Below are 13,710 nucleotides of genomic sequence, written 5' to 3' on the forward strand. Positions count from 1 at the left end.
TGTCCAGCAAGGTCCGATTAAACCTGTCTGGCTGAGGATCACCCTGAGGGTGATAGGGTGTGGTCCTCGATTTCTCGACTCCACGCATGCCCAGTAACTCATGGATGAGTCTGCTCTCAAAATCCCGTCCCTGATCACTATGTAGCCACCTGGGAAGGCCATAATAGATGAAATACCTCTGCCATAACACTTTTGCCACCGTAGATGTCCTCTGGTCCTTAGTAGGAAAAGCTTGTGCATATCTGGTGTAGTGGTCCGTGATGACTAAGACATTTTCCGTGTTGCTGACATATGGTTTACTGACAGGAAATCCATACACACCAGGTCCATGGGCCCCCCACTCTGCAAGTGGGACAAGGGAGCTGCCCACTTAGGCAGTATCTTCTGCCGTATGCCTCAAATGCACAACTTGCAGTATTCTTTGACCTCTGACTTCATCCGGGGCCTGTAAAACCGGTCTCTGAGCAATCCATAGGTCTTTTCCACCCCCAAATGTCCAGAACCATCATGAAGTGACTGCAACGCAATCCTCCGATACTTCTCAGGCAGAACCAGCTGGCAACACCGAGGTCGGTCTGGGGGTTACGTGACCTGGTATAAGATCTGGTTCTTCAACTCCAACCCAGGCCATTCTCGCAGTAATGGAGGAACCGACACATGTTTTGTCTTCTCCGCTTGAGCTATATCTCTCTTTTCGACTGCTGCCCAAATGGTACCAATGCCCAGATCATCTCGCTGAGCAGCTGCTACCTCCTCAGAGCTCAATTCCAGCAGCTGATTTGTCTTCAGAGCAGTCAGGTTACAGTAAACTTGGGGAATGGTGTCATCAGAAGCTCCCAATTGATCCACCGCTCGATCCTGCCCCTACTTTCCCTCTGCCTTCACAGTGATGGCAAACTGACACATGGCCTTCACTCCTGGGCAGGAACACTCTCCCACTCCTTGTCCCTGACCAGTCCCTTGTGTGCCCGTCGGGACAAAGCATCAGCATCAATGTTCCTGCTTCCCGGCTGGTACTTCAGGCTGAAATCATAGGCAGACAACACCGCCAACCACCGATGGCCTGTGGAATCCAGTTTCACCAAGGTCAAAATATGTTAGGGGGCTGTTGTCCGTCCTCACCACAAACTTGGCCCCATAGAGGTAGTCACTCAGCTTATCCACAACTGCCCATTTCACTGTCAGAAATTCCAACTTGTGCATCGGATAGTTTTTCTTGGAGGGCGACGGACTCCGGCTGACAAATGCAACGGGCCTCAACCTAGTGCCCTGATACAGGATGCCCCCTAAACCCTCTCAGCTGGCATCCGTGGTGCAGTACATACGGCAAAAGGAAGCACCAGCACCTGAGTCAGCAGCTTCTTCACCACCACCATCACCACCACCACTAGCAGCATCACCATCACCATCACCATCATGATCCCCATTATGACACCACTATCACCACCACCACCTGCATCAACATCACCCTCATGATCCCCATACCACACCACCATCACCATCACCACCAGCACTACGATCATCCCTATCACCACACCACCATCAGCAGCATCACCGTACCCTCACCATCACCATCACCACCACCATCACCACAAACACAATCACCACCACCATCATCATCACCACCACCAGCAGCATCACCATCCCCATTACGACACCACCATCACCACCACCACCTGCATCATCACCATCACCACCACCATTACCATTACTATCACCACCATAATTATCATCTTCATCAGCATCACCAACACCACCATCATCAATACCACCATCACCACCAACGTCATCACCACAACCACCACCATCACTATCACCACAATCATTACCACCTCCATCACCCTCACCGTCACCATCACCATCATCACCACCACCAGCAGCATCACCATCACCATCATCACCACCACCATCACCATCACCATCCCCATTACGACACCACCATCACCACCACCACCTGCATCATCACCATCACCACCACCATCATTAGCATCACTATCACCACCATAATTATCATCTTCATCAGCATCACCAACACCACCATCATCAATACCACCATCACCACCAACGTCATCACCACAACCACCACCATCACTATCACCACAATCATTACCACCTCCATCACCCTCACCGTCACCACCACCACCTGCATCATCACCATCACCACCACCATCACCATCACCATCATCACCACCACCATCATCACACCATCACCATCACCACCACCAGCACCATACCACCATCACCACTGCCACCATTATCACCATCATTACCATCACTATCACCACAATCATTACCACCTCCATCACCCTCACCATCACCACCACCATCACCATCACCACCATCACCATCACCATCATCACCACCACCATCATCACACCATCACCATCACCACCACCAGCACCATACCACCATCACCACTGCCACCATTATCACCATCATTACCATCACTATCACTGCCATCATTACCACCTGCATCACCACGGACACCATCACTCTCATCATCACCTCTCCTCTTCGGTTGTCCATCGAAATCCGATGACGACGTCCACTCCTTTAACGGTGAGATCGTTGAAGACTGAAATGTCCTATCCTGGACCCACAAGCTCTATTGCAGGTGGTGTATATGTGGTAGTGGTGGCAACCATGGCTGCATTTCTTCTGGCTCTCTTCTGCTGTCTTCTGGTTGTTCTTTCTATCTCCAGATTATGAACCCCATCCCTACACAGCTGTCGCCACGTGGTACAGTCAGCAGCAACATCCTCCAGGTCCTCAGGTCTGATCTTGCACTTCCTTAAAGCATTCTTCATCTGATTCTTATAGCGCTTCTTCAGCCCTCCAGCTGAGCGTCGACTATTATGTAGCTGGCTGTATAACACTCTGCGGGGTAGCCAACATGGGGGCATCCTTATCACGTGTCCCAGCCGCTGCAGCTGAAGCTGGGTGATCATGTCCTCAATACTTCTGCAGTTGGTCTTTACAAGTATTTCAGTGTGAGGCACCCGCTCACGCCAGGTAATTCCCAGGATGCGCTGGAGGCAGCTTATGTGGAAGCGCTCCAAGGACTTGATGTGATGACTGTATGTTACCCAAGCTTCACAGCTATAAAGGAGGGTGGTGACACAGACCACTTGGTATATGGCGACCTTTGTGGAGGGATGAAGGCTCCTGTTCTGAAAGACTCTACACTGAAGTCTCCGAAAGGCAGCTGATGCCTGTTTAATGTGGCTCTGGATGTCGTTGTCAATGCCACTATCCTCAGAGAGAATGCTCCCCAGATATTTGAAAGATGGCACTACTGACAGCTTTTCATCACCAACAGTGAAGGCAGGTAGAGTGGGTGGGATATTGGTATTCCATTGGCAAACCACTTCTGTCTTGGTGATATTGACAGTCAGCGCCATCCTGCTGTATGCTCTCACCACCACAGCAAGGACAGTCTGAAAATCCTCTGGAGTATGGACCACAAGAGTACAGTCGTCTGCATACTGCAGCTCCAGGACCTGCTCTCTACGGAGTTTGGTGGTTGTGTGGAGCCTCCTGATGTCAAAGAGGTTGCCATCTAATCTGATGTCCACTGCCACACCACTGCTGTCTTCAATTTCGTTGTGGAGAAACTTGGTAACACACAAGAGGAAGATGTTAAAGAGCACTGGCTCTAGCACACACCCCTGCCTCACCCCTGTGCGTACAAAGAAGGGCTCGGACTCTTGTCCTCCTATGGTCACCCGAGCAGTCATCCTATCGTGGAACTGGCGGAGGATGTTAACAAATTTATTGGGACAGCCAAACCTGAGGAGGACATCCCATAAGAACTCTCTTTGCACGGTGTCGAATGCTTTGGAGAGGTCGACAAAGGCCATAAACAGGTCCTGATGTTGTTCCCTGCACTTTTCCTGAAGCTGCCGGGCTGTGAAGATCATGTTGATCATGCTCCTGTTCTTCCTAAATCCACACTGCGTTTCAGGCAGCATTGACTCAGTGATGTTGCTGATGAGTCTCTGAAGCATCACCTTAGCCAGGACCTTTCCAGCAACAGAAAGGAGTGATACGCCCCTACTATTGCCGCAGATGGCCTTGTCACCCTTGTTCTTATAAATGACAACAAAGTTTGCATATCTCCATTGCTGTGGGATGTTCTCATCAGTCCAGGCCTTGGTGATGTACTGGTAGAGGGTGCGCATACACATGTACCCTCCGTTCTTCAGTAACTCAGCAGGGATATTGTCAGTGCCGGGGGACTTGTTGTTCTTAAGGGAATGGACAGCTGATAGAACCTCCTGGAAGGTTGATGGTAAATTGAGGTCGTGGATAGGAGGAAGTTCAGGCAGTTCGTCCAGGATGGTGGGGTCTGCGTCAGAGTCCTGATTAAGCAGGGTGTTAAAATGCTCAGCCCACCTCAGCAGAATGGTATTCTGATTCTTCAGAAGTATTAGACCATCTGCTGTTTTCAGGGGAGTAATGCATGGACTTATTGGTTTTGACAGCATTGTAAAAATTATGCATGTCATTATTATTGGCAAAGGACTGGATTTCATGTGCCTTTTCAATCCATCATTCATTTTGTATGGCCCATATTACCTTTTGCACTTTCCTCCGAGCTGCCTGATGCTGATGGATGAAGGGTTATCTAAAGTTGCCCGGTGTGCTTTGTGCATGTTGTGACGGGGTCCTGAATTACCCCTATGAACTGTGCTTTTGAAAAGAGAGAGAGGGAGGTGTCCAACACAAACACCTTCTTAAAAAGAGAGAAAAAGAAAGAGAGAGATAGGCGAAGACTGCTCACAGCATGTTTATACTTTCTACAAGGACACCGCCTGCTTGGAAATTCTTAGAGAGAGAGAAGGGAGAAGCTGTTTGAGAGGCAATTGGTATTCAGCATGGTGAGATAAATGGAAGGTCAGACGATAGGCCTACAGACACATGGTTTTGGACACTGAATGAGCTTTGTTGTGCCCCACAGAAAAGGTGGATTTTGGAGGATCGATCAGGTGGGTCGATCAGTGGCTCTTGCAGTGTGAAAAGGGTGTGACCAGTGGGGAATTATCTGTGTGTCCAACCTTGCCTGGGTTGATAATTCCACCACAGAAGAATGGTCCCCTTTGTTGTGGTCACAGTCAGTGACTTCTAAAGGAATTCGGAGGACAACGGGAATATTGACAGCATCAGCCCACTTGAAGACTCAAATCTCTCCCTCTCTCTCTCTCCATCACTACTCGACTAAATACCACAAACTGAACTGAACTTTACTCATCATCGCAAGACTACCTATTTACCCCTAGACTTGAAGAAGCTTGGTTTTCATATATTTCCACACTTACTTATATATAATCATTGCTAACCTGTTTTATATATCTGCATTTATATTACTGTATTGCATAGTTACTAATAAATACCATTAGTTAATAGCAATACTGGACTCCAAAGTGTTTTCTATCTCTGTTAGTTCTTTAACCCGTCACAGAGTACGTGACAATGTCCTTAAGCAAGTTGTGGATGGTGTCTGAGTTATCGTCAAACCAGTCTTGGTGGTCCCTGCTCTTATGGCGATGGATTGGGCTGCTGCCTCAGAGAGCGCAGAGCTGATACAGGTCCACTGTTGTTCCATGGTATTTTCTGAGCTCAGACAAGATTCCAGCTCCCTTAGTTTCTCAGTTAGGATGCATCGAAAATCACTTCTTGCTTCTGTCTTTCTCAGGTGGTTGCAATTTAGCCGCTTTTTATTGGGTTTTTGCAGCCGCAAGGTGGGACGCACTTTCATATGGAGCTTGGCCACAATTATACGGTGGTCAGTCCAGCACTCTGCACCTCTCATGGCATGGCTGAAGAGAACATCCTTGATGTCACTGCATCTCAAAATGACGGTCGATCATGTGCCAATGTTTAGAGTAAGGGTGCATCCACAAGGTCTTATACTTTGCCTTCTGCTGGAAAATGGTGTTGGTTATGGTAAGGTTATACTCAGAGCAAAGAGTAAGTAGCCTCATGTTATTTGCATTCACCTTGCCAATACCATACCTACCTAGCACTCCACTCTATATCCTGTTGTCCTGTCCCACCCTAGCGTTGAAGTCCCCAAGCAAAAGGATCTTATCTGTGGTGCTACAGTATCGATATTGCTGCCCTGAGTGAGACCAGGCTCCTGGATGAAGGCACTTTAACAGAGGAAGGGATGGTTTACACCTTCTTCTGGAAAGGTTTCCCCCCAGGTGGACAACATCTCCATGGTGTAGGATTGGCCATCAAGAACACATTTCTACCAAGTCTCACAAAACACCTGTTGGCATCAGTGAAAGACTAATGACCCTCCATATCCCCCGGCAGAGAAACATTATGCCACGTTTCTCAGTGCTTATACACCAACTTAGCCATCTGAGAATGAGGCCAAGGAATGCTTTTATCAGACATTGGATGAAGCTCTTTGCCACATCTCTAAGAATGATAAGATCCATCATCACCATCAACACCAACATCACCATCCACACCATCATCACCACAATACCACCATCATCACCATCAACACCACCATCATTACCATCATTATCACCACCATCATTACCACTCCATCACCACCACCAGCATCATCATCACCCATATCATCACCATCACCATCTCAATCACCACCATCATCATCATCACCACCATCATCCCCATCACCACAGCACCATCCCCGTCACGACACCACCATCACCAACTCCACCATCATCACCATCGCCATCACCACCATCACCATCATCACCAGCACCACCTGTATCAAAATCATCACCATCACCCACATCATCCCCATCACACCACCATCACCATCATCATCAACAACACCATCAACATCACCACCACCAATATGACCACCACCACCACCATCACTATCCACACCACCACTAGCAGCATCACCATCCCCGTCATCATCACCATCACGATGCCCATTATGACACCACCATCACCATCATGATCACCACCACCATCACCATCTACACCACCACCAGCACCATCACCATCATGATCCCCATTATGACAGCACCATCACCATCACCACCATCATCATCACAACCATCTCCATCACCACCATCATCACCATCACCACCATCACCATTATCGCCATCACCACCATCACCATCACCATTATCGCCATCACCACCATCACCATCGCCATCAACACACCACCATCACCATCGCCATCAACACACCACCATCACCATCATCATCACCATTATCACTACCATTCCCATCACCACCAGCACCATTGGCCAGCTGGTGGTGCAGTGAGATCAGTGCCGGACTCCGGAGTGAAGGCTCCTGAATTTGAATCCAGGTCGGGCGACTCCCAAGCACACTTTCCATCCATGCCAGGTTGAGTGTTGAGCTAGCCACTCGGCCTCGTAAAAAATATAAGGGTCGAGTCAGGAACATTCATAACATGACCCGGTTAATCCTGACACCACATTCCAGACAAGAGTGGCTGAACGTCTGGTACGACACGCTCTAAAAAAAAACAGCACCATCACCACAATCATCATCACCATCGCCACCACCAGAATCTGAGTTTAATGCATTAAAGCCAAGACCAAAGTTACATAAGACAAATATAAAAGTGACTGGGTATTCAGGTGCAGACATTCCAGTTAAAGGAACATGTGTGGCAAAAGTATCACACACAAATATGGTGCACACGCTTTCATTTGTGGTGGTGCCAAAAAATGTACAGTCAATACTGGGTTTATCTGCCTGTGAGGGATGGAATTTGGTGAAAAGAGTTTTAGTCCTGGACAGTGACACAGAGTCAGAATACAGTGACTTGATGAAAGAGTATGAAGACTTGTTCAAAGACTTGTCTTCCAGAGGAGCACATGATTAAAACTGACAACACAGTGCCACCCATAGTATATCCATGTAGCAAAGTACCTTTTGCATTACGTGATCAACTGAAAACAGAGCTTGACAGAATGGAACGGTTAGGAGTTATAAAAAAAATTTATGAACCAACTGAATGGGTCAATTCACTTGTTATTGTTGATAAGAAAAATGGAAAACTGAGGATTTGCTTAGATCCAAGAGTCTTGAATTGACCCATTAAAAGAGAGCATTTCAAATAGTCTACTCATGAAGAAATTATGTCACAGTTTACTAATGCAAAGTACTTTAGTAAATTAGATACATCCTCTGGATTCTGGCAACTTAAACTAGATGAACCGAGTTCAAAGTTGTGTACCTTTAACACTCTTTTCCCTGATACCGTTTTCTTAGGCTTCCATTTGGAATTGTATCAGCTCCTGAGGTGTACCATAAAACCACTCACATGCTGTATGAGCACATTGAGGGCGTAGATACTTCCATGGACGATATTATTGTTTGGGGATCATCTAAACAAGAGCATGACACCAGACTTAGACAAGTCTTAGAGGCAACACACAAGGCAAACCTGAAGTTGGATAAAGACAAATGTCAGCTAGGAGTGACTGAACTTACCTCTGTGGGTGATATCTTCAGCAAAGAGGGTGTGCATCCTGATCCATTGAAGGTTTCTGCTATTGAGAACATGCCAAGACCGCAATGTAAAAAGGATGTTCAAAGGTTTATGGGAATGGTCAACTACATGGGAAAATTCATACCCAATCTTTCGGAACAGTTTGCTCCATTGAGGCAGTTAACAGAAAAAAAACGAATGGAGCTGGAATCATGAACAGGAGAAGGCATGGCGAAATCTCAAGAAAGCGCTCACTAAAGAACCTGTGTTGAAATTCTATGATGCTGAGAGACCCATTAAAATCTCATGTGATGCATCTCAAGCAGGCTTAGGGGCAGTATTACTCCAGAAACATGATCAGGAATGGTTACCAGTGACATATGTATCTTGTTCATTATCTGATCCAGAAACAAGGCATGCCCAAATTGAAAAAGGATTGCTCAGCTTTATGTCTGCTTGTGAGAGATTTCATCAGTTTGTGTCAGGGCAATCTATTGACGTTGAAACCGATCATAAGCCTTTGATTGCATTGTTTCACAAACCTTTAAGTGACTGTCCTTCGTGAATTCAGCAAATGATGATCAAATTGCAAAGATATGCATTGAATGTGTCATACACACCTGGAAAATTCATGTACACGGCCAACACACTTTCCAGAGCTGTGGATCCAACAACAAAAGACAGTCACGGGGACGCTGATTATGTTCAGGCATTTGTCGATATGATCATAGAGACTGTACCTGTTGCTGCTGAAAAGTTGGAACGGCTGCGCCTTGAGACAGAGGACAAAATTCTCAGTCAGGTAATACAAGTGGCGATGGATGGATGGCCAGATAATAAGCATGCTGTACCTCAGAAGTACAAGAATATTGGAACCACAGATCAGAACTGTCTGTTGTGGATGGGATATTGTACAAAGGTAGCAGAATTGTGATTCCTAAAAGTCACCGAAAAAAATGCTTGGGAAAATTCATGAAGGCCACCTAGGTATTGAAAAGTGTAAGAGAAGGGCACGGGAAGTGATGTTTTGGCCCAGGATGAATCAAGAAATTACAGAATTGGTGTCTTCTTGTCAAATATGTTTTAAATATCAACCTAGCAACCCTAAGGAGCCATTGCATCCACATCCTAGCTCTCGGAGACCTTATCAGAGGGTTGGCGTTGATCTTTTTGTAACTGACAACAAAGATTATCTATTAATAACAGATTACTACTCATTGTATCCTGAAGTGTATGGTTTGAGCAGTATGTAATTACATGCATGAAATCAGTTCTGTCCAGACATAGTGTACCTGATGAAGTTTTCACAGACAATGGTCCACAATTCAATGGTGAATGCATGAGACATTTTGCTCATGAATGGGGCTTTGTTCATACAACATCTAGTTCATTTTTCCTTCAGTCCAATGGATTAGTTGAGAAGTCAGTAGGAATTATCAAGAAACTGATGCACAAAGCAAAAGATAGTGGAGGTGATTTTTATAAAGCTTTGTTAGCCTATCGCAGTACTCCACTTGAATGTGGATTTTCACCTGCTCAGCTCTTGATGGGACGCCATTTGAGATCCAATCTGCCAATAGATGAGAGCCTTCTGAGAACAGAGGGAGGTGAACAAGTAAAAAAATGGAAAGATGAACACAAAGCAAAGCAGAAAATATACTTTGACAGATGTCCTCATCCATTACCTGAACTGCACCAAGGAGATGAAGTGAGGATACAAGACAAAATGAACACATGGACACAGAAAGCTACCGTACTTGAAGAAGTCCAACCCAGATCATACATGGTCCAAACAGAAAAAGGAGCAGTGTTAAGAAGAAATTGCAAAGACCTCAAGAAAGAGCCAACTTCAGAGTTACAGTTAATTGATACAGACCAGATAAAACATGGAAATAACAACGAAACACAAGAACTGTGTGAACCATTTAGAAGGTCTACTCGTGTTCGTAAACCTCCAGAGAGACTGATAGAGACATGTTAAATTATGTATTTGCTTTGATCAATGTTGCTAATTGTTTTTCTTTTTAAGGAAAGGAAGATGTGGTGATATCGCGTGTCAGAACATGATTGGACAGAGTTCTGAGCATGTGCAGAAATGAGCGAATGATGAGAAAACATGGTGCTGTAAAACGTGGTAGCTGTTGTAAATAAAAGCTCTAGTTATATTCTTCCAGAATATGCTTCTTTATGAGTAACCCACGGGACGGATTAATATAAAAAACACAGCAAGGCACATCCCTCCCCACTATCGGTAGTATCTACAAGAAGCACTGACTCAAGAAGGCAACATCCATTATCAGAGATCCCCACCATTTGGGCCATGCCATCTTCGCAGAGCTGCCATCGGGCAGAAGGTGGGGAAACCTGAGGTCCCACACCACCAGTACTTCCCCTCAACCATTTGATTCTTCAACTGACTGGCACATCACTCATCACTCACAGCAACACCATGATGACTTTGACCGCTTTGCACTACCATTTCGAGTTGAGTTTATTGTCCTGTGTACAATCACAGGATATGCATGCAGAATGCAATGGACAACATATTTGCATATAAAGTAGATCATGTAAGTAATATTCACAAGAAAAGCATGAATATAACTGAAACACAATACAATGAGCTTTATGTTTTCTGATTGTGCTTTTTGTCTAATTTTATATAATCCAATGTAACTCCACGCTCCATCAGGAAGGAGAGACAGTCTCTGTCCGTCCACCCCCACACCAGACTAGAACAAGTTCCATTGCTGCTTCCACCACATACAGTTTGCTTCCATTCTACACCCATTTCTCTCTCCCTTCCCTTATTTTGGTCCCCACCATTTCCTCCTCACTCACTCTAGCTCGCAATCTCACAGTTACCTGGGTTACATCCTCCTTCTCTCTGTTTCATCCCATTTTCTTGCCCCATTCCTCACTCCTTACCAGATCCCTCTGGTCACCCATTATTCCCAGCCGCCTCCTGTGTCCGTCACTCATTTCTCCTCCCACACCCAAAATGGCACAAAACTGTCAGTGGTAATAAACTGCCCCCCTCACTATCTCCCTCTTGGTTCCTCCTCATGGTGTTTTCCCCCTGTAATCTACTGCCACTGGGAGCCGGGTGGGCGATGACTTGCAGCCAGTGTTTGTGACGTCACGCACAGTCCCAGGGTTGCCTGTCCCTGCTGTACACTGCTGATTGAATAGCTGGTTTGCTCGCAGTTTGCTTTTGAGGGGGCCTTCTCAAGGGGAGAGAGTACAGTGACCATCAAGTGCCAGCTGGTTATGGGTAAGTGCTTGGAAGTTCCATGCTTGACTGAAGTGTTTGTCCGAATCCTCGGCCAGTTCATGATGCGGATGAGCCCAGGCATGGGGAGGGGGGCTGGGGTCAGGCTCCAGGTGTCTGAGGTGTTTGATGGGCAGTGGGTTTGTGAAGATAGAGTGCATGAGGTCACAATGCTGCTCTGGGGCCACACTCCTGAAATTCAAAGTAAACATTATCAAAGTATTTTCTATTGTGTTACCGTATACTGCTCTGAGATTCATCTTTTGCAGGCATTTACAAGACAAAAGAAATACAGTAGAATTTGAAGGAAAGCTCTATATAAACAAACAACTAACTGTACAAATAAAAATACTAGTGAGTATATGAGTTGCAAAGAGTCCTTGAAAGAGATTAGTTCAGAGAATCAGTTCAGAATAGTTGTGAATGAAGTTAGCCGCACTGGTTCAGAAATGCGATGGTTGTAGGGTAATAACTATTCCTGAACCTGGTGGTGGGGGACCCAAGGTTCCTGTACCTCCTGCCTGACAGTAGTAGTGAGAAGAGTCGATGCCCTGGATGGTGAGGGTCTTTGATGAAGGAATTGGTTTGTCTTCTGAAGACAGGGGGTAGCGGCTGATGGGGTTTATTCTGGCTGAAAGTCTGTGACTTGTGACCTTTATATTGGAAAGGGGCAGACAGTATGGGAAGGTACTTATTTATTTTTATTTATTTTTTGAGATACCGTCATAGGTTAAGGGTGAAAGGTGAAATGTTTATTAGCTTATTGATTGAGATCCAGCATGGAATAAATAGGTCCTTCCAGCCCTTCGAACTGTGCCACCCAGAAATCCCTGATTTAACCCTGAAGACACACACTCAATGTCTCAGAAATCTTGGATGGACAATGAACTCATTAACACTATTTTGGAAACACCCCCTCCCCACTCCCCAACATCCGATTTCTGAACGGTCAATGAACACATGAACCCAACTTCACTATTCCTCTTTTGTGATATTTATGTATTTTATTTCTTACTGTAACTTATAGTGATTTTTGTCTTACGCTATACTGCTGCCACAAAGCAACACATTTAATGGCAGATGTCAGTGACAATAAACCTAATTGTGATTGTGAATCTGACTCAACAACGAGTCAGTAAGGCATTGAGAGAGGCACCCTTCGCTGCAGTACCTGGTACCAACACTGGGTGGCAGGCTTTACTGCAGGATTGGGGCTGTCACAGCAATCTGACCGACCCCTGCCACGGAGGAATCTCAGGACAGAGAGGTGTTGCTCCAGAGGGGCAGAACTTCCATTACATCTTACATTAGACTTTGGAGCTCAGAGTGGAAGCTGTGGTCCTGAAAGTCCATTTTCACGTGCGCAAACAGTAGCAGTCTAATCACTCGAGTAAATGTTCTCTTAAAGGAAGAGCGTGGATTCCCTTAGTGGAGGATACCTGTGCGGAACTTTGTTTCATGGGAGAGGCTGATGCATGGTAGCCGCCACACAGTCCTTGACAGATCCGGGTAGGAATCCAGTGGCATGGAATGCAAGACAACTCGGGACCCTTCACCGCTGCGGCGTTCCTCTGCCTTCACTGCCGTTGTTGTGCGTCGTTATCTTCCGCTAGCTCTACCGCGGAGGTCTTGGTTGGATTGTTCTTGGTGTGGAACCTCCCCATTGACTTTATCGCCGTTGGTGACCCTACCAGGATCCAAGCGCCAGATGGCTAAACTCCGGACAACATCACTCTCAGGATCTCGGCGACCCACAAGCCTCTCCGCCTTCACCTTATCGGTGCTCAAGTCCGTGTATGCTAAGATGCAATGAAAAACCTACTTGCAGCAGCTTCACAAGCACAGAGTTACAGACACGGCATTCACAAGTAAAACATAAAGTACTCATAAATTATACAAATTTATACGAGAAGGACCATAATTAAACAATAAAAAAGTTCACGTTAGTGCAAAGTGGACAGAGTGTTCAGATACTGAGGTGATG

The sequence above is a fragment of the Mobula hypostoma genome, chromosome 9, assembly GCF_963921235.1.
Source record: "Mobula hypostoma chromosome 9, sMobHyp1.1, whole genome shotgun sequence".
In the NCBI taxonomy this organism is placed as follows: Eukaryota; Metazoa; Chordata; class Chondrichthyes; order Myliobatiformes; family Myliobatidae; genus Mobula; species Mobula hypostoma.